This window comes from Amborella trichopoda, chromosome 10 (genome assembly GCF_054954075.1).
Source record: "Amborella trichopoda isolate Santa Cruz 75 chromosome 10, AtrichopodaSantaCruz75HAP2 v2.0, whole genome shotgun sequence".
Lineage (NCBI taxonomy): Eukaryota > Viridiplantae > Streptophyta > Magnoliopsida > Amborellales > Amborellaceae > Amborella > Amborella trichopoda.
Genome location: NC_142345.1, coordinates 38,417,334 through 38,439,158, shown reverse-complemented (window position 1 = coordinate 38,439,158; position 21,825 = coordinate 38,417,334). Strand labels below are relative to the sequence as shown.

Sequence of the window (21,825 nt, the reverse complement as noted above, 5' to 3'; positions counted from 1 at the left end):
TGCAAATAAACATTTCACAGACAATGCTATAATCAAATGCAAAAATATCAGTTTTCAGATAATAAGGCAGTCATTTGTACCTGAATTTTACAATGTCTAAATATTCAAAAGCAGTAGAAAGAAATCTCACAATTTTATTAAAAGCAGAAATATCACATTTATTTCTAAAATTTTCTAACAATAGACAAGAAAAATAAATAAATAAATTTATTTCTAAGAATTTAAAGCATTTAAAATTTCTAATATTATAATTTTATTAAAAAGATTATTTTTCAAAATAATGAGGTCACTTGAGCATAAAATTTATCGCGCCTAAAATTCATGATAATAAGCAGAAGTAATTATTTCATTTCATTTTTAAAAAGAACGGATTATTTTTCAAGATAATGAAGTCACTTACACACAAAACTTATAAAATAAAGATCCTGGACGGAAATATCACTATTTATTAAAAACAGACTATTTTTCAAGAAGATGATGTCACTTATACAAAATATTTGAAAGGGAGCTTCCGATAAAAATTCGGTTAGAGAGAGGAGTTCACTGTGTTTCGACTAGAGAGAGAAAAATCTCAGAAGTTTTCTAGGGTAGGAGTCTTCACCTCTCCAAATTTAAATTCTACTAATATATTATTTTATTTTTTTATTACGTTACAGGTGTGAACGTTAACTTACGCTTTAAACGCCTTAGTGGACGTGGCAAGAGCAAGGAAGCAACAAAGCTTTTAAACCAAAAGCTTTTAAAAGTAGCGATGGTCCCTAAGGACCATCATGTTCAAACGAATCATCATGTATTAAAAGTTTATTTTCTTCTTCTTATTTTTTTTTTTATTTTTTTTATTTTTGAAATTTCAGGATTATTATAGAATACTACAGATGACAAACAATATTATTTACGATTTCCTCTAACCATGTAAAAGGACCTACCTCTTACAAAGACTTACTAATAATTGACAATTATATGTTTAACCTTCAAAGAAAGCGCTGAAAAAAGACAATTACTTGAGGGTAATAACGATCTCTTTGAATGTTTCAAATAATGTATCAATTATGAAATGTCATATGGTTTACACCGACTAATAGTAATTATATTATTACATTGTGAACTAAATAATACCAAAGAATTATGGGATTTTGCTTACAACGCAATGACAAGATTTGAAATCAAGAAATTCAAAGATGATCACATCTTAGTATACTTAGTTCATGAAAGGAATAGACTAATGGCATACTCTAGGAAATGTTTAGCTGATTTTGATCTCCCTGACATAATTATTGTAGTCCCTTGAATCGACTCAATGAAAATTTAGTAGAAGAACAAGAATCAATTCCAGTATAAGAACAAGATGAAAAGTTATATCTTCACTTAAATGAAGAACAACAATTAGCTTATAATACTATCGAACATGGAATAAAACACGAGTCAAAAAATATTTCTTTATTGATGGACTTGGAAGAACAGGAAAAACATTCTTATATTGTGCCATATTGGTATCTCTCCGTAAAAAATGACACATTGCTTTAGCTATTGCATCATCAAGAATAGCAGCGATTAACCTTCCTGGAGGTACTACAACTCAGATAAGATTTAAAATACCTCTAAATCCTAAAAACAACTCAATTTGTAGTATCTCAAAATAAAGTGAAACTGCAATACTCATTAGAGAATCAATTATAATTATAATGGATGAAGCCTCAATGATGTCAAAATATGCCTCTGAATAACTAGATCGATCACTATAAGATATCACGTCAAACAATTATCTATTTGGAGGCAAAATTGTTATACTAGGAGACTTTAGACAAATACTACCAGTTATTCCAAGAGGAACTTGAACATAAATAGTCAATTCATGTTTGGCGAAATCCATTTTATGGCCAACGATTACAACTTTGAAACTACAAAAAAATATGAGAGCACTTCATGATCTTGAGTTTGCCACATATTTAATTTGTATTGGAGATGGAGTTGAAAAAACATATGATAAATAATTTGTTAGATTCCCAAATGATATAGCATTCAATGTGATGGATGAAAAAAATGAAATTTAGAATTTCACAAGAGAAATTTTTAGAGATTTTACAGCTGTTATGGATACTTGCTTATTAGCCACAAGAGATGATACTGTTGACGAAGTAAATGATATTGTTATATCAAATTTTCCCAGAGAAGAACAAGTCTATTATAATTTTGACTCTGCTATAGATGACAAATACAACTTATTCTCAAAAGAATACATCAACAATCTAAAACCAAGTGGGTTGCCACCACATATACTACAATTAGAAAAAGGTGTACCAATAGTCCTGCTATGAAACTTGAATCCAAAACAAGGAATATGTAACGGTACAAAACTTATCTGCAAATCATTTCAAGAAACCTTGCAGAAGTTAAAATACTTACATGAAGCCATGCTGGAAACATAGTATTTATTCCAAAAAATTAACTACAACCTTATGAAGATATAACTTTACTAATAAACTTTAAAAGAAAACAATTTCCAGTTCGTTTCGTATTTGCAATGACTATCAACAAATCACAAGGACAGACAATACAAAACGTGGGAATCTATCTATCAGATAATGTTTTTAGTCATGGACAACTTTCTGTAGCACTATCTAGAGGAACATCTATGAAGAACACTAAAAATACTTACAAAAAGAAAAAATATTCAACATATCAAGGGTTATTACACAAAAACCATTGTCTACACATAAATATTTTCATAACAATGTAATTTTTTTCATTCACTATTGATATTTGTCTTCTATGTACATAGTCAACATAATCTTTACTTATTTATTAACATTTAATACTAATGTTTCACTTACTAAATATATCCTTTTTTTTTTTTGTCACCGAAAATGGCAACATCGTCATCAAGTGCAAACGAGCATGTAAAACATCTTCACCTTTTCTTTTTCTAAAACTATAGAAGATCTAGCAACTTAAACTTCACATTTTCTTTATCTAAAACCATAGAAGATCTAACAACTTAAAAATTTGTTTTCATTGACAATGTTTATTATCACATTTGGTGCAAAATAAATTCACATACTGCTTTTCAGTACACTACTATTTCCTAATATTCTCCAAAATAAATTTCTTCATTTTTCAGGAAATAACAACATCGATTGCAGCCAGAAATGACCAACTAAGATGACTTCCAACATTTCTGATTAACTACAATATATTCACTACTTATCATGAACACAAATAACCATATCTAATCTATATTACCATCCTTAGGAACTAATCATTACATTTGCAAGCTTAGAAGAAGGCAAGAGAGGTGTTTCAATATGTGCTAGGCTGTTTCATATCTGCTCTGAACGCAAATATGGGGAAGCAAATGAGCATCATCTCCTAAAGATTATATTTATAGACAATGTGGTAAATAGATTTCACCTACACTTCACAATTTTTTTTAGTAAGTAACTTATATTTTTCATCCTATAATTAATTTAATTTTATAGGGTGTTGATATCATTGGAACCATTTTTCATAGAGATGTTGACTTATTCAAATCAAACCTAAAGGAGGGAAACTTATACCAATTCACAACCCAAGAATCAATCGTACTCCTCAACAGTACATTCTAATTGACAATCCTCTAGATCTAATTATATATTCTGATACAACTTTAACTCCACAAGAAAATCAAGAAGACTTCCCTCTTGAAAAGAAGTACCAGTTCAAGGACTTCAATTCACGTTCTCAATATCGAAGAGTCACTACTACTCTTGGTAAATATTTTTATATCACATAATAACATTCCTCATTTACATGCTTCATATATGTTCATTTTTATTTATTTCATGATTGCAGACATCCTTGGCATCATCATGAATATCAGAGAATGTGTGATAGTGCAAAGAAATGACAATACTTTAGTGTCATTAAGAAATGTTCATATCATGAATTACAAGTATGATAACTCATGTTTTCATACTATGCTATACTTTGTCATTCCTTCATGCTGCAAAAATTATTTTATTACTATAAATAAATTTACTATTTTGTCAACAGAGAAGACACATTACAGGTTAGCTTATGGGCCAATTTGGCAAACGCAAGAGTGGAATCAAGCTTGATTAGAATGCCAGTCATATTCGCATACATGAAAATCCAAGAGTACTATAAAGGTAAACTTAAAATATTAAACTCTTCAATTAATATAATTTATAATAGTACATAACCATCTCAATCTTTTATGGTCGCTATCCAAGCAAAGTCAACCACAATAACAAAGATCATTTCATAATCCCTTGATCCAAATTTCCAGTCATTCGCTTCATGGTATGCTCAATATCTTATTCATCATATGTCTTACATTAAAGAATTTCACCCTCAATTTTCTCATCTAATATGTTCATTCAATAGTGAATTTGTACAATCGCAAGCTATGCTCGAGTATGCAAGAAGCTGAGTAGTCGTCTTTCAAAGCAATCCAACAAATTACAATAGACGATTTGAGATAGGTACACAATCTATTTTCTCATGAGCTAATCTTTTCATCTTTTAACTAGTCTTACTAAGAAAACATTATTTCTTCTATATCGTTGTATTCAGAAGAGAGGACTTAGATTTGTCGACGTGGATGGATGGAAGAATAGTTGCAAAAGAAGAACCGAGCAACTCAATATATGAAGGTTGCAGAAGATGCTCAAAAGCTGCTCCTATTCCACAACAACGTGATTTCGGTGCTCTTCCTGCCAACTCTTCAATGAAAGCCCAAGCAAAAGGTAACTACGAAAGTTAGTTTGTCCACACATAAAAATAAAATAAAAATAAAGTAATTCCACTCACCATTATTCACTACATATATTACATTTATATCTAGGTTTATTGTGTAACTCACCATTCAAGACCAACAAAATTCATTTATAAGGGTAACAATATTCAATAGACAAGTGGAGCAATTGATATGAGTTATTGCTGATGAAATTTGTAACATTGAAATGAAGGTATGTTCATTGTTCCACTTCAACTTTGCTGTTTATTGATATTTATTTGACCACAAGTATTTTCCATCAACAGGGAAAAGAAAAAGAGGGTACTTCAACTTCCCTAGCAAAATTCAAAGACCTAAACATACATTGCATCATCAAACTCTCTGCCCCCAACAACTCAAGGAAGTTTGAACCTGATAGATTGGTCATTCGATTGCTTTCTGAATGTAATGGACTTCAGGCAATCAACCAAACTGTACAACAAGAAGATGGCTCTAAATCGAGTTTGAACCAAGGAAATACGAGTTGCGCGTAAAACACTATCTTCCATGTTAATCTATGTATATATTTTACATTTTGGATAATATCTCTTTTGCTATCAACAAAGACATTTTGGGCATCTGTGGATATGCTTTTTTGGAGGTAATTGTGTGTAGTACTTAACAAGCTTATGTTCACCATGCTCTTCCCTCCACGCCCGTGGAACAAGAACCATAATCACAACAACTAGGTAAACAACTATTGTAGTCATTGTTTTATTTCATGATTACTTTTATTTGATGAATCTTACTATTTTAGACAATATGCACTTATCTTTTAAAGAAACAAGATGAAAAACAACTATTTATGAACAAAAAATTAGAATTTTTTTTCTTAATGAGTCGAATTTGATCTACAACTTTTCTCACACCAAATTGATTTGAACGTTGATGTTTTCATAATTGTGTTTCAGCTACTGAAGATTGAAGGTGAAACTAATGGAAAAAGTATTATCAGTTAACAATATGTGAGTTCACAAATCTCTCTCTCTCTCTCTCTCTCTCTATATATATATATATATATATATATATATATATATATATATATTTGTGTGTACATCATGCTCACAACACATGCATACACGTTATCCACTTTCACACAGTTGCATCACTTTCATTCCATTACTAATCTTTGTGATGCTCATCTTTAACTATAGTACTATTTGTATATACAAACTTCTATGGAATTTGCGTGTGCGTATCAACTTCCTGTTTTTGTGTCTTACTACTAATTTTATTTCTTATAAAATTTTTTTCTGTCCAACTTTCCTTCCCCCTTTCTGTCACTCTCTCTGATCTTCTTAGGATTTTTAAAAGCAATTCACCCATCAATCTACATATTTCTCGGCACCCATTAGAATTTTGTAAATGCTTTATGCATTATGTGACCTCAGATATATGGAAAAACCAATAAAAGTTATTTACCTAGCGTATGCAAGCTGCGCTATGACTTATCTTTTTTATTTGAGATTTTGTGAAATTAAACCTTGTTTGTTCTATATTTCTAAGATTTAAAAAATGCCTACATGTACGAATTAAATATCTAAAGTGATAGTCTTTTAGACAAATTATTTATATCAATGTTTTAAAAAGCGGTTACCCGATCCGGATCTAGCCATAAAATGGGATTTGACCGTTTTTCTTGCTTGATGATGTCACAAGATCGTTTGATGACGTCACAGATCGGACGCATCACCGATTATGACATCATGAAACGATTATATTGCCACGTGAATTTTTAGATTTGTTTAATAATAACAGTGGCTCACCCACCCACCGTCAGTTAGGCAATTTTCAAATTGTTTTAGTAAAAACAATGGCTCACCCACCCCACCAGCTACCGTGCAATTTAAAAGCGAACGACCCCCCACCTCCTGCACGTACTCCCAATGATGTATCCTTAGTAAAAACAACGACTCACCCACCCCCCAGGTACTATGCAATTTAAAAGCGCACGACCGCTCACCTCCTGCATGTACTCCCAATGATGTATCGATGGCTTTTATATTTACTTGTTGAAGTCCTAAATCTTCGATGTGGGATTGTTTTGCTTCTTTAAATGGGAGCACTAACATACTAACATATTAAAACGCATAACTCAAGGATGGCATGACACAAGTGGTAGGGTCATAGGGACATAACAAAGGGTGTATGTACCATGGTTCTGCAGGATCACAATGTACATTTAATCCCTTAGGTGAAAAAGCTTACTTATGGAGTACTTTTGGATCTAAAATATTTTCTTTTCGAACAATAAAAAAGGAACTAAACTATTGTGTTCTACTTTACAATCTATCAATATTTATAAAAGGAAAAAATAAAGAAAAATGATTTTGAATTTCTAAGTACTTAGTTTTTTTAATTTTTTCTTATAGTTGTCAATAAGATTTTTTAACTTAGATGATAATATAAGATATTTTAGATTTGTTATTATTTGTATAGTAAAAAGTTATAAAACGTAAACCAACAATTTTAATATATGTATGTAATATTATAGTTAGTTAGGTTGTGATAATTTTGGATGAGTAAAGCAAATTAATAAAAGTTTGATACTTTGATGCAGTGCTTTAAAAATCTGCGACCCGATCCGAAATTAGGCGATTCGGATCGGGTATCGCCCAGCCCGTCCCGGATTGAGAAAGAAACGAGATTCAGATGATTCTCTAGCTAGAATAGCCCTGATGACATCATGAGTCCCGTGAGTCACTTGCCGATGTCATCATCTATTAAAAAATCCATGCCTACCTGGCTTGTGAGTCAACCCCTGTACTGCTAATGCTAGTGTGCACAACTAGCATTCATATGTGGCCCGGCACCCCAACAATCGTCACAATATCGCATTAGTTGGATTTCTTTTATACGACTTTTTCCTCCCACATCTCTTCGATGAGGGACAATTCTCTCATAAACTTTCTCATTGAATAAACTTCATACCTAATAAACTAATACTATTAGGTGTACTATTAGGTGGGGATGGGTGTGTTATGAATAAGAGGGGTGTATGCCCAATGGTGGCATTAAATTATAACGAAAAAAAAAGGAGGAAAATTATTAAAAATGATAATTGGTTGATAGGGCCCACCACCCTATCCTTCCCCAAAAAAATTTAAATTTACTTATCCAAAAAAGAAAAGAAAGACTAATTCTAACAGGCTGTTAGCTAATTAGGATTAAAAAAAATAGTACTAGCTCATAGGATATTAAAAAAGCAAAAAATAATACTAATACTGGTTTATTGAACATTAAAACAAAAAAACTAGTTTATGGGATATTTTAAGAGAGAAGAATAACACTAGCTCATACCACTTTAGCATTTAGTTCAAGTTTCTTTATCAATTATCCCACATTGCCAATAAGAAATTTTTTATTTATTTTCTTAATTTTATTAAAATATGATTGCAAATTTATATTACTAAATTCTATATTTCTATCAAAACTAATTATTATATATTAGATTTATTTATTTGTGAAGGTCATACCCTTGTTTTTTGAATCACGTTTATTATAATATTATAATTAATAATTATATTAATTACAATGATAATCAAATCTTATATTTTCTTTATTAATTTATTTACATTATAAATTATGCAATGTATTATTTTTTGTTATAGTTGTAAATTAGATTTTTATATTAGATGATATCATAAGACAAATTTCAAATTTATTCTTACTTGTATAGTAAAACGATGATAAAATAATAAAATTCAAACCAATAATTCTAATTTCAATGTATGATATTGTATTTAGTTAGGTTTTAATAAATGTTTGATGAGAATCTTCATACAAGGAAGGAACATCTCAATATTCGTATATTGATGCAAAAAAATAAAAGTTATTAATGTAGTACCCTAATTTCTTATTGGATTCCTAAAAAACAACATTTATAATGATTTTTAATAATTTTTTTGAATTTTTTTTGAGGATGAATCTGACCGATTTGGCTGATTCCCGATCCAAAACGCCGATTCACCAATCCGGATGGGTTTTTGGGGTGCCCGATCCGGGGCATCGATCCGTTGTTTAAACCACTGATTCATATATCTAATCAAATCTTTCGTTTATGTAACTTTGGTTGATCTTTGTTGATGGTTGTTCTAAATTGCACCTAATCTACTTTCTCATTGTCAAATAAATTTCGTGTCAAGTCTATATGCAACACAAAAATATTTCTTATTTTCACTATCGCTTTTCACTATCGCTTTTCACTAGGTATCTTTAGAGTCACTTAGCGTTGACATCTAGACTCTTCACACAAGTTAAGCTGGAAACACAACACATCACCATGACAAACATATATCAAGACATCCTATGATTTGTTATGCCAGAATTACATCGTATGTGAAAATTTGAGGATGACCTTTATTTGATTGTTTAAGCTTGCAACCTTTTGTAAACCACACCCAAATACAGTCTAGCTATGCTCACTATTTTGTCTACAAATTTGGGAAGCCTACCTATGTTTTGGAATTATGCACTCTCTCTCTCTCACGCATTACCTAAACAATATTATGACTAACTCTATATATAGGTTTTGAATGTGCAATTAAGACTGTCTACCTAATTAGAGTCAGGTAACATTATAAAGATAGGTAGATTAAGATTCTTCATAGAAGGTACCACACACACAGACACAGACATACACAGACACACACATACACACACAGACACACATACACACAGACACACACACACAAACACATACACAGATACAGACACACAGACACATATATATATAGAGAGAGATAGAGAGAGAGGAGAGAGTTTTTTCATAATTTTCATGAACTGTCGAATTGTACTCTCTCTCTCTCTCCCCTACCTAATTATGCTTACATATAATCCTCCCTCATTAATATGTTTTTGTATCTCCATCACATCTTAATGATTTAATTGTGATTATAAAAAATATATGCAATGATTTTTCTTATTGTTATTATCCATTTATCGCCATCAACTCAATGTTTATAATCCATGCTATGTGATGTATTTTATTATGTTTACATAGAAATCATCCATCTAATTTGAATACTTACCTTTCCTCTCTATTTGTCGATCATTCTTCATTTCATAATCTTACAAATAGTCATACAAATTTAGAATCCCTACCTATTTGCAATTATACATACTTTCTCTCTCATGAATTACCCAAACAGTAATATGATCAACTTTATATGTACCTTTTGCATGTATAGCTTTGAATGAATATCTATAACAAATTGTCATTTGCTTAAGCGCACATTTCTTGACACTGTAGTTATGATATTGGTTAATGCAAATTTGCTCTATGTTGAATGTCATTTGCTTAAGCCCACATTTCTTGACACTATAGTTATGATATAGGTTAATGCATATTTGCTCCATGATGAACATGAGCCTTGTCACATATGCAACACTGTTAACACTGCGATGCCAACCAAACACATGTATAATGAGCTAGAAACCCACACAAACATTTGATTCAATAGACAATGGGACTTTCTAATTGAGTTCTATATACACTGATTTCACAACCCTCTCATTTGAAAAATTGTGATTATCAAAAAAATGTACACAATGATTTGTCCTATCGCTATTATTCATTTATTGCCATCAATTCAATGTTTATAATCCATGCTATGTGACGTACTCCGGATAAATATCTGTAACAAGATGTGATTTGCTTAGGCCCACATTTCTTGACATTGTAGTTATGATTTAGCCTAATATGAGTTTTGTCACATATGCAATAATGGTAACACACAACCATTGGATTCAATAGACAATGCGACTTTTAAATTATCAAAAAATGTATTCAATGATTTGTCATATCATTGATCAATACTATAACCATAGTCAATTACTTTCATCAACTCCTCCAAATTACTAATACATTTTTATTTTTATATATACAACAAAACTAGATCATCAATACTGCTCAACACAGAAAAAGACAATTCTGAAACACAATTCGTCACATGGATACCAATCTTCTTCACCATCTGTAGCTCATCCATTCTATACATATCTTTATCGTTATTAGTACCCACCTCTCTCACCTTCTTATCTTGACCAATGCAATGTAAAATATTCTACTTCCTCTTACTGTTGTATATTACGCACCCTCTATCTTGTATAATATAACATATCTATATGAAATTATGCCTATTTTATCCTTAACGCGTTTGCAAATCACGTGCAGAGCATGTGCAATTCGCTAGTAGATATAATCATGTGTTTATATATGGTAATGTGTGTTTCGAAATTTTGAGTTTGCTCAAAATAGTACTTATTTAAAAATAAATTATGATTCATATGAACATATAATAAGATATCTTATGGGTTTTAATATTTAAGCTCATGTTTTGCAGTCAAAATATTGTCAATCTTGTTAAAATAAGGCTAGAATTTTCCCCCAAAAATATGGGAGCAAAGAGCAATCTCCTATAGGTTCCCTATGACATTTCAACATAAGTTAGGGTCTTTCAATCATTTTAAGAGTACCATTATATATATATATATATATATATATATATATATATATATATATATATATATATATAGTAAGGCCCAATTTATTTTTTGGGTAAATAATTAGGGGTAGTTATTGTTAACTGTCCACATTAGATTGGCCATTTGACTTGAGGGTATCTTTTTCTCTCTTCTTTGAAAGAGAGGGAGAGGAGATAAAAATAGGAACATATCCCATAAATAGACATAGATTTGCCTATAAACTGTAGTGGCTGACCCCTAAGCCTATCCATAAAGTTGAAATTGAGTTTTGCGTGTTTTTCTCAGTTTTAGACCGAAAGAGTCCATTGATCCATCTTTTGATTGAGGTTTAGAGATAAATTGTCAAGAAAAAGATGGCGAAAGAGAAGGTGGTTGTTTCTAGTGAGAAGAATGGAAGCCATTCTTCTTCTTGGTTCAAGGAAGTGGAAACTGATGGAAATAAAACTACTTCTCAATTTGTCTCTTCAATCATTCTAGGATGGTTCTATGAAATCAACTCCATGTGGCCTAGTTAGTTCTTCTGTACATCTCTCTCTCTCTATAAAATCTAAGTTGAACTATTTTTTCGAGTAAGTTGGGTAGTGCTCTTTTGTTTAGAAATATAACTTGTTACTAAATATGTTGGGTTCTGCTATTTTGTTAAGTAACAGTTGTTGTTGCTAACTTCAATTATTTTTTGATACCTTCAATTGTGCTATTTTGTTTAGAAACAGTCTTTGTTACTAATTAAAAATTGTTTTTCACTGTGTTGGGTTGTGCTCTTTCTGTGCAAAACTTGGTGTTTTAGCCCTTGCGTGTTTCATTTCCTGTTGTCTTGATATTTTGGGTTTTGATTGATGGGGCTTTCTTTTTGTTTCTTCTTTTTGTTAATCTTTTGTAATTTGACCTTTTTCAGTTGTCTTTATCGGGGTTCAAACCATATGCGTGTCTGTATTTTTTTGTTTCAAAATTGGTACTTTTTAAATTGTTCTAATGTATTTTTCTTTACTCCTTACTAGTTCTTTTAACAAATACATTTTCTTTTATGGTGGTAGTCTAGTTTTCTAGATATCGTTTTGCAATTTCAGAAACTGTAATTGAGTTGCAATGTAATTGTTTTCTTTGATGTTCCTATTTCTATTATGCAATTATGTAATTATGTAATTATGGATTGCATGAAGTTCGGTCTATTTTTAACTTCAATCATGTCTTTTCTGTTTCTAAGAAATTGTCAAGGTTGTCTTTTCATGTGGTTTGGGGTTTTTATGAATGTGGGGGGAATTCATGTTTGGGTTGGTTTGAGGTTTTCCTGAATTTACTGATTTAGATATAAGTTGTATGGGTCTATTTTTTCTTTCAGTGTATTTCGCTTTTGAGGTCCATAATTTGTAAATATTGTATTATTCACAATGGTTTTTATTTGTTTCCCTTCACCATGGTAAACAATGCAGGGCTCTTTTTTTTTTTTTGGGGGTGACCAGATGGGAAGGGGTCCCCTACCCTTGGTAGGAATGGAGCTCAAGACTTCATGGTGTGGCATCCACTACCCTGACCACCTATGCAACGAGTTCATTCCTAACAGCACATGGATGTGTTATGTAGTAATTGAGGTTTTCTTGTTTTTGTTCCTGTCTATCTAAGTTGGGATCATATAGTTTTTATGTTTCAAAAATAGATTATTTTCATCCCTAGTCATGTACAATTTTATCAATTTATGGGCTATAAAATTTGTATGTTTTGCATGTTTCTTGAAAAGTTGTTCCCCTACATCTCTTCTAATGAGTAGTAGTTGTTGAGGTTAGTAGAATAAAAAAAATAGTGCTTACCTTTTTAATATTCATTTAAGGGAATTAGGTTGTCTACAGTTGGAAAACTGGGCTGTAATACTTGATTTTGTTATTTGTAGGAGAGGCACACTCTTTGAAGGTAGAGCAAATCTTATTTCAGGGTATGTCCCTTTACCAAGATGTCATGGTCTTCCAGGTATGTGATGGTTCAATGATAATTCATAGTGTAGCTATCTTTGTTTTGATCTCACTTTTGATTGACGAATGATTTTTTCATTTCATTGACAATAAAAATTATTTATGCTTCCTATTTCTTTCAGTCGTCTACATATGGCAAGGTTCTTGTGTTGGGGTGATTCAATTTACTGAAAGGGATGAATGTGCATACCAAGAAATGATCCCTCACCTCCCACTCTGTTCAATCCCCAACCCAAAGAAGGTAATTTCTTTCTGTGTTGCAATGCTAGTTTCTTATACATGTGAACTGTTAGCAATCTTCTTCAGCAGAACTACTAAAATTTATGAAGCATCCTTATAAATTTCCTATCAATTTTTTAATGAATTTTTCAATCTCCTTGCTGTTTTCTTAAGCCATGTTGAATGGGTTTCTCCATTCAGGTGTTGGCCATTGGGGGAGGTGATGGTGGGGTTTTTCGACAAGTGTCTCGCTCAGGTTGACATCTGTGAAATCGATGCCATGGTTGTTGATGTAAGACTAGTGACCCAACTCATCATGCTTTCTTCATCATTTTTCGGAAAGAAAAGGTTTATGGCTGTAGGCTATGAGGATCCTCGTGTTACCCTCCATTTTGGTGATGGTAATATTCAATCTTTTAAACAAAATGCAGAAAAATATTATTCTTTCTAAAATGATTTTTGTTAATTTTTGAAGGAAATAATATAATTGTTTTGTTCCATCTTTTCCTTATGTTAGATTACCAACATTTTCTTATCTGTATATGCCAAATGCAGTCTATGTACTCTTCACTCTTATATGACCCAAATTCTAAGTAGTATAACATTGGCATTGATGATAATGAAGAGATATATAGAACATCTTTTCAACAATGTGCTGCTAAGTATGGAGGAGGATAAAGGACAAGTGCACCCATGAAACAAGTAGTCTTCAAAAGAAAAATAAAGTACTCGCATATGCAAGTTAACATGCGTGCACACACACAAACAGAGTTCATCACTAGTGCACTAAATAAATCTAATTTTACCTCATGGTTCATTTAAGGTTCTTATGGGTGTGTCTCCTCTGCAAGAATTTCCTTTCTCAAAACTGTTCCTCCAGGAACTGATGCGATTATCGTGGATTCTTCTGATCCTATTGGTACAGTTCTCTCCTAAACCATCCGTCATATTTTTTTCTACCCATTACTCTGGCCTTTTTGGGATTCTCGTTGCATTTTCTACATTTTAAACAGGCCCAATCCAAATGCTTTTTGAGAAGCCATTTTTCAAGTCGGTTGCCAAAGCCCTTCCCTTCAGCCTGGTGGAGTGGTTGCACCCAGGCTGAAAGCCTAAGGCGGCTGCATATGCATATTATTGAAGCTACATATGGACTTCTGTACCCACTTACCCAAGGTAGGTTTTTTAGATGTTCCAATAGTTAGTCCAATTAATCCAGGTTTTCGGTGCACTCTCTCTCTCTCTCTCTCTCTCTCTCTATATATATAGATGTATACGTAAGAGCAGAGCACGCTAAGCGTTTCATCTTATGATTTCCATAGTGGGGTGATTGGTTTCATGCTATGCTCAACTAAGGGCCCGTCAGTTGATTTCAAGAATCCGGTGAATCCCATTGATGCCAATGATGGAGCGGAGAGTGTTACAAAACACCCCTTGAAATGTTAAAACTCAAAGGTAAGGTACTTTGCTGGCATATAACTTAACGAGTTATCCAATTGTTTCAAACAGTTATGTAGAGCTGGCTTAAGGAAAAATAATTCATTTTTCTCTATCTTGAACTTATCTAACCATGTTTTATACCTTACATATTCATTCAGCTGCATTTTGCTTGCCATCTTTCGCAAAAAGGGTAATCACCACCAAAACTGAGGTTAGCAACAACAACTAAACTATTAATCAGCCTTGCGTTTGGGACTAGTAGTAGCTGAGGAAAGCTGGTCTTTACATTTTTAGAATACTTGAATAAGTTGTTCCATTTGGAATAATAATGAATAATTAATTTTTGCTAATAAGTGCCTTTGTCGGTCTGAAATAATGTTTCTGCTTTGTTTTTGTTCACTTTTCTTGTGATGGCTGTTCAATGCTTCTATCTCTTAAGAAAGAAACTATGATCTCTCTATTTCTCGCTCTCGACGACCCCCCCCCCCCCCCCCCCCCTAAGAAAAAAAAAACAAAAACACACACCCGCACACATGGACACACACACATACAAATGAAATAATAACAACAACATCAATAACAACAATAATGGTGACAACAACTGCGAGGATCAAGGCCTGCCTACAATGACAAACTGCCAACATTGGCTTTTACAGCCCCTAAGAGTCAGGAGGGCAATGGTCCATCCTTTTTGTTTCTGTCTCTCTCTTATTGAGGGATTGAAAATTTTTCTGAACCCTAAAGAAAAAGAAAGAAATCCTCTCTCTCTCTCTCAATCAGAGGGAGAGTGTGTTATTAACATCTGTACATCACCTGTTATGTAAACAAAACCCCCATCCAGCGAACACTAACCATGCCATGTTGGAAAAACCGGGTGATCTAACCGGTAATGCCCGGTTAGATCGGGACTGGCCACGGGCCGGTTCCAGTTTCGGGCGGTTTTGGTCATAGGTCGGTATTTAAAAAAATAATAATTTCAAAAATATTTATATAAAATCCTAAAAATAAGGAATTTGGTTTGTAATACAATTTTTAATATTCTTTGCACTATGTTAAAGATTAAAAATTGTTTTGGTCATTAATACTCACTTTTATATTTTCCCATATTTTTCAAATTTTTTTAGAAATACCCCTAGGTACAAATTGATTATTCAAAGTCCAAAATTTTTATTAATTTTTAACTTCATTTGAATGCGTCTTGTTTTAATCATTCTTATATACTTTTCATATTTTAGTAGATTTTATTTTGTATCTTTTTTTTTTTTTTAACAATTTTTTGACCACTTGGGACTTGCCTAGTGAGAACGGTTGAATCGGCCGGTTTACTGGTTAGGCCGGTGAAACCGCTTCCGGCCGCATGTTCGGTTAACCATTTCGGTTCGGTTTTGCGAACAATGCAACCATGAGAACAACATTAGGATTCAATGGAGATTTGCCCTTCCATCAATATGTTCTCAATATCTAGGAAAATATACAGTTTAAATTAAAACCATCGTTTAACATCAAATCATAAAATCACTAGTAGCATGTAGAATGCAAGGTGATTTCATGAAGATGTCCAAAAGAAACTCAATGTGAAATAAACTTTTTGATATAGATGCTAGTGTCCTGAAATTAGAGATACTTCAATCCCCGAGATTTTAAAATGATGCCCCCCCAAAAAGGTTACTGTTTTTCCGGTTCAGTACTTGGGCATCACTGGATCACTTTCGGTGGATACATGCTTTTCTTAAAAAATTAATGGATCATATTATAGTTGGTAAACACCGCGTTCACAAGGATTGACATATGAATCATCAAATTGTAGGAAAACAGTTTTATCATTTCAAGTGGCAACATGATACAAAAGAAATTTGTGTAATTTTCAGTAAGGAACTTGTCAATATACACGTATTCCAACTCATGCAAAAGCTGCATAAACAATGGATTAAGACTACATGAAGGGACCACACAGATTTTTGAGTTGCAGAGACTGATCGGTCTGAAGTCCTTTTTATGAAATTAAATCAAAAGAAGTAGGAAAAATGTTAAATAGTTACATTTTGGGAAATTTCCCATTTGCAATTAACACATCAGTATCTCTTTGGAGTCTTCTTTTCTATTAGATGGGTCATAAGTCATGACTACGTTTCATGACATAAATGTTCTCCAATTCCTCATTATGAGTGAAATGGCTTTACCAATCCATTGAAAACAGAAAAGAATGTTAATAATCTATAACCAGTTTGTTCAAAGACTCTTATTACCATTAACAGAAAAGCTGCAACATTTTTATACATTACATACCAATTAGAGTTGAGAGCCTAAGTTCAAATCGATAGTTAGCAGCTGGCCTCATGATGTTCATTTCTTTCTGGCCATTCTGTCCAAGATCTAAAAGCTCACTTGCAATGGTGAATGTCACTCATCTAGGAACATGAATGTGGTTGTTGAGAATTGAGATTATCAAAATTTTAGTGTCCCCTATTTTTTGTAAGTCCCATCCTATCTCTAAGATTTCTGAGATTCAATCATATCTTGAGATGTTTCAAGTCTCAAAGGGAATATCTGAATTATGAATATAAGGTTGTGACACTTTGCTTTGTCAATACAAAAATGCCCTTTTCATTCTTCTATATTTCCCTCATGTAACTTTCATTGCCAGTAAGCCCTGTTCTCCATCTATGGACATGCCAAACTGAAAAATCCACTCATTATTGCCCAAGTATGAATATACATGCTCTCACTACGAGCAGTTCGTTTTGAGTTTGAAGGGGAATGTGCATGGTTGGCCGTGAGAAGACAACAACGCCGAGATTGTGTTGGCCCAGAGTACACAATCTCAAATACCTGCAGCAGACTTTGGCCAAGAAAGATGATGATTTGATTCTTTGAAACAGTTAATCATAGGAAAGGATCAAGCATTCAATTATGGTAAAATTCAACTCCAAGAAGTTCAGCAGGAATTAAGTTTCAGAAGAAACAATTACGCCAGCTATTCAATTTGTTCAAGTTATTTTTTAGCATATTATTTTGCTCTTAATATTTCTTTCCTTCTTCTCAATTAAATTTTGTTTATGCTCTATATTCAAAACTTCATGTAACACAATCAATTTTTTGATGAATTGGTCTTTGTTTGTTTTGGTTTTGGTTTACATACATGTCTTTAATTGTATTGATTCATAAAGATACACATGTAAGGCACAAATATGCTACTGCAACCGGTTAAAGTCAAAGTTTAAACCCATGTAGCATTCATGTCTTTTGATCATCCTGCAATAGTAAATATGGCCTTGGCATCATTCACTGTGCACATCTGACGAGGGCCAATGTAGGTCAAGAGGATGATGGTCCTTAAGGATCCACTCTGCTCCAGCTCTCCCAGGATTGAACTGCCATCACAGATGTGTTTGGAGGCCCCAAGAAGTGGTGGTTGGCATGGATTTGTCTTGTACTTCCTTTTCGGCCTTAATCGAGCCACCCCATAAGGGTTAGAAACTACGTTGTCCCTAGAGATCCCCTAAGAAAGACCGAGGCTTAATCAGCAATAGTGGCCAAAACCCATCACAAGGTTCACTGAGAAACCTCGAAATGTTCTATTTGTTTCCTTCCACACCTGCCCCACGACGAAAAAGGTCCATGGAGATCTTCCCAAATCATGCATGGGAAGATTAACCCACTACTGTAATAAGCTTGAAGATTATGTGGTGTCACCCATGGAGTGCAACTTACCCAGAGGCTCATGATGTAATTCCAGAGGCTCATCATGAAATTACATCACAAAAATAGGTGGTCGGTTGTGTTTACATATCATTTGTGTAGCTAACAAATATCCAGGAAAACCAGTCTGCACCTGTGAGCATCAATGTTGAGGAGCCTTCTTAATCCAACTAACCACACAAAAGCCTGAATCTTTGGCCCCACATCTACATAAACTCTCTCCCCATCTACATAAAGCAATCCATATAGAAAAAACTGAAAATTATCCTAACCGTGCGTTTGTTTGGAGGACTGTTTGGGTTCAGAAAGATAATGTTCTTAGTACCGTAGCAGTTCTACGTTTGGTTGTGTGAGAACCGCTACAATAAAAGTAACCTAAAGGTTACCATAACGTTCCCTTTCTCTTTTAAAATGGGAAAGTTTAAGTTCTTGAGGGGCCCTAGGAACCCAAAGTCTTCGGATGTTTTTGTCAGAGTATTGCTCCCGGTGATCACTATTCACTATTTTTAAATATTTCAATAATATTTAAATAAAAATTCAATAATATTTAAATAATATTTAATATATAATATATAAATAAAATTTCATATGAATAATATATTATTTTATATTATACTATTTTATATAACATTAGATAATATATACTAGTATAATTTAATATAATACAATATATAATAAGGTGCGGTTTGTATAGAGCTTAGGCTCTAAACAATCAAATTAGAGCCTACCTTCAAATAGTATCGAAAAATGTGGTTTCAATACTGGAAATCTTTGTGATATACTTAAAATATATTTTTACCTTATTTATAAAGTTTAAAGCTTAAAAAATAGTGCAGATCAACAGATCTATGAACACTTGAAAATCTTGAAAATTGACGGTCCAAATATGCATTACAAAACACACTATTTCCAAAACTTGAAATCCATTTTTTTCTCATGTCCATGCATCTTGATGTCGAGATGATCAATTTAAGGATATTTGAGCATCATAACAACCTTTTTTAGTGAATTTTTGAGGTAAGCTCTAATTTGATTGTTTAGAGCATCGGCTCTATATAAACTTTTCCCTATATAATATAACATAATATAATATAACACAATATATAATATCAGGATAATATAATATTATACATAATGTACAGTATATAATATATATTTATATTATGTTATATTATATTATATTGGATTATATTTTATTATACATTAAATATTTATATATGATATATATTTATTATATATATATAACTATCATATTCCCAAAAGCACTCTAGCAACGAGCAACCTCTGCCATAGTCGCGAGTGCTTTGATGTGTAGCCACCCCGACCGATCAGATATTAGATTGTATATTATATTTTAATAAATATAATATAAAGTTATGTGGGTGTGATTTTCTGCCTCATTTGTGTGCTTTGTATGGTCTTTATGTTGGACACCATAAACTACATTTATGGTGCAGTTTTGACATGAACATGCTTGAAAGAGACCAACAAAATTATAGATGTGAAAGGCTTTTAGAAGAATTTGGGGGAACTTTCTACAATTTGCAGTTAATCTGAGCTTGAATTCAATCTTAATTATTGGGAGTGGACAAATGGTTTTTTTGGCTATTAAACACGAGGTATGATGAATTTATATGTGGGTGAGGTTTGTGTAAGGTTGCTAGGAGTAAGGTGCACCTCTAAAATTTGCTTCGAGATGTTGTTCCGGGGTTGAAAATCTTATGATGGTTTGGAAATCTATTTTCATCTTTAGTTGTAAAAATTTAAAATTTAAAAAATCGTACAAATCTAACAGATCAATAAATATTTGAAAATCTTGAAAATAGGTGGTCTAGATTACTTGTTACAAGATGCACTATTTTTTGGATTTAAAATTTTTTTTTTCCTTATATCCATATATTTTGAGATCTGAGATGATCAATTAGAGTGTACTCCAAATGATAGAACACTCTCTTTTGCATGATTTTTGAGGTGCACCTTACTTTAATATATAATGTTGGAGCGCCATATAAATGTTTTCGACCTGAAAGCCTAAGTGGGCTATGAAAACTTTGAGATTTACCCCCTCTTTTCTGGAAATGACTTCGCACATACATATTCCCTGAAGTAGGAAAACAAAAAAAAAGATGGTACTTTGGCATCAAGTCATTAGCTGAGGTAAAAATTTGCAGAGATCAAAACATGGGAAATGGTTGATTAAATTTTTTTTTCAGGGTATTTTTAGATTTTAAATGTTAGAAAAGCCAAAAGGCTAAAATTAATCATGATTAATTAAAGAGGTCGCATACTATGAGACCACTAACCATTGTTACAAGGAGGTCACAATTACCTCTAGCCATTAGATGCAAAATTGGATAGTTTGGAGTATATCATGATGTTTGAGAAATTTTTTTTTTAACTTTGAATCTAGTCAATAACACATTCATAGACTCCATATTTAAAATCTGACTAATAAAAGTGATTGTGACATCGTTATACTAAAAATAAATGGTACTTTTCTTTGATCAAAATATGTCAATCCTTAACATTGTGGCGATAGACTCCTCTATTGATATTAGTAGTGTAAGGATGAGTGGAGGTGACTTGATATCTTATTTTAATTTTGGAATATTTATCAAAACATAAATGAAAGATTTATTATGTAACATTTTAGGCATATTTTTTTGCTTTAAGTTTAAATAAGATTGCAATTGGCATACGGATGCATCCGTAGCTGTAGAGGTAAGGTGCACCTTCCAATTTTACCATGGTATATAATTTTGATGTAAAATATTCTTAGCATTATCTCAAAATCTATTTTTATATCTAATTATAAAATTTTAAATTAAAAAATGGTTAAAATCTAGTAGATCTATAAACATATGAAAATCTTGAAAATGGACGGTATAGATAATATGTTGTAAAATGTACTATTTATGAGACTTAAAATCTTTTTATTTTTCATGGTCACACATCTCGATGTCGAGATGATCAATCAAATTTTCAACATTAAACTACTTTTTCCGATGGATTTTTGAGGTGCAACCGTAGTTCTACATATTAAGGTTGCATCCTTATACACACTTTTTCCTTTAAATAAAGAATAATTTATAAAAGGTGTCTTATAATGTACAAGTAAGGTGCACCTAAAAGCCCCACTAGAGAAGGTTGTTCTTATGATGCAAAGCCCTCAAATCGGTCATCTCGACCTTGAGCTTCATAAACATGAAAAAAATGGGATTTCTAGTCCTAAAAAAAATTCACCTT

At 32.3% G+C, this 21,825-nt stretch overlaps 1 pseudogene across 1 annotated transcript; it reads left to right on the top strand.

The window, feature by feature from the left end:
* Positions 1 to 4,600: 4,600 nt before the first annotated feature.
* LOC105420642 (spermidine synthase-like) lies at positions 4,601 to 17,994 on the top strand (annotated as a pseudogene). The gene is made up of 9 exons (XR_016043450.1): positions 4,601 to 4,745; positions 13,146 to 13,222; positions 13,347 to 13,465; positions 13,645 to 13,844; positions 14,267 to 14,362; positions 14,457 to 14,616; positions 14,763 to 14,895; positions 15,039 to 15,091; positions 17,525 to 17,994. The product of XR_016043450.1 is annotated as a spermidine synthase-like (transcript).
* Positions 17,995 to 21,825: the final 3,831 nt, after the last annotated feature.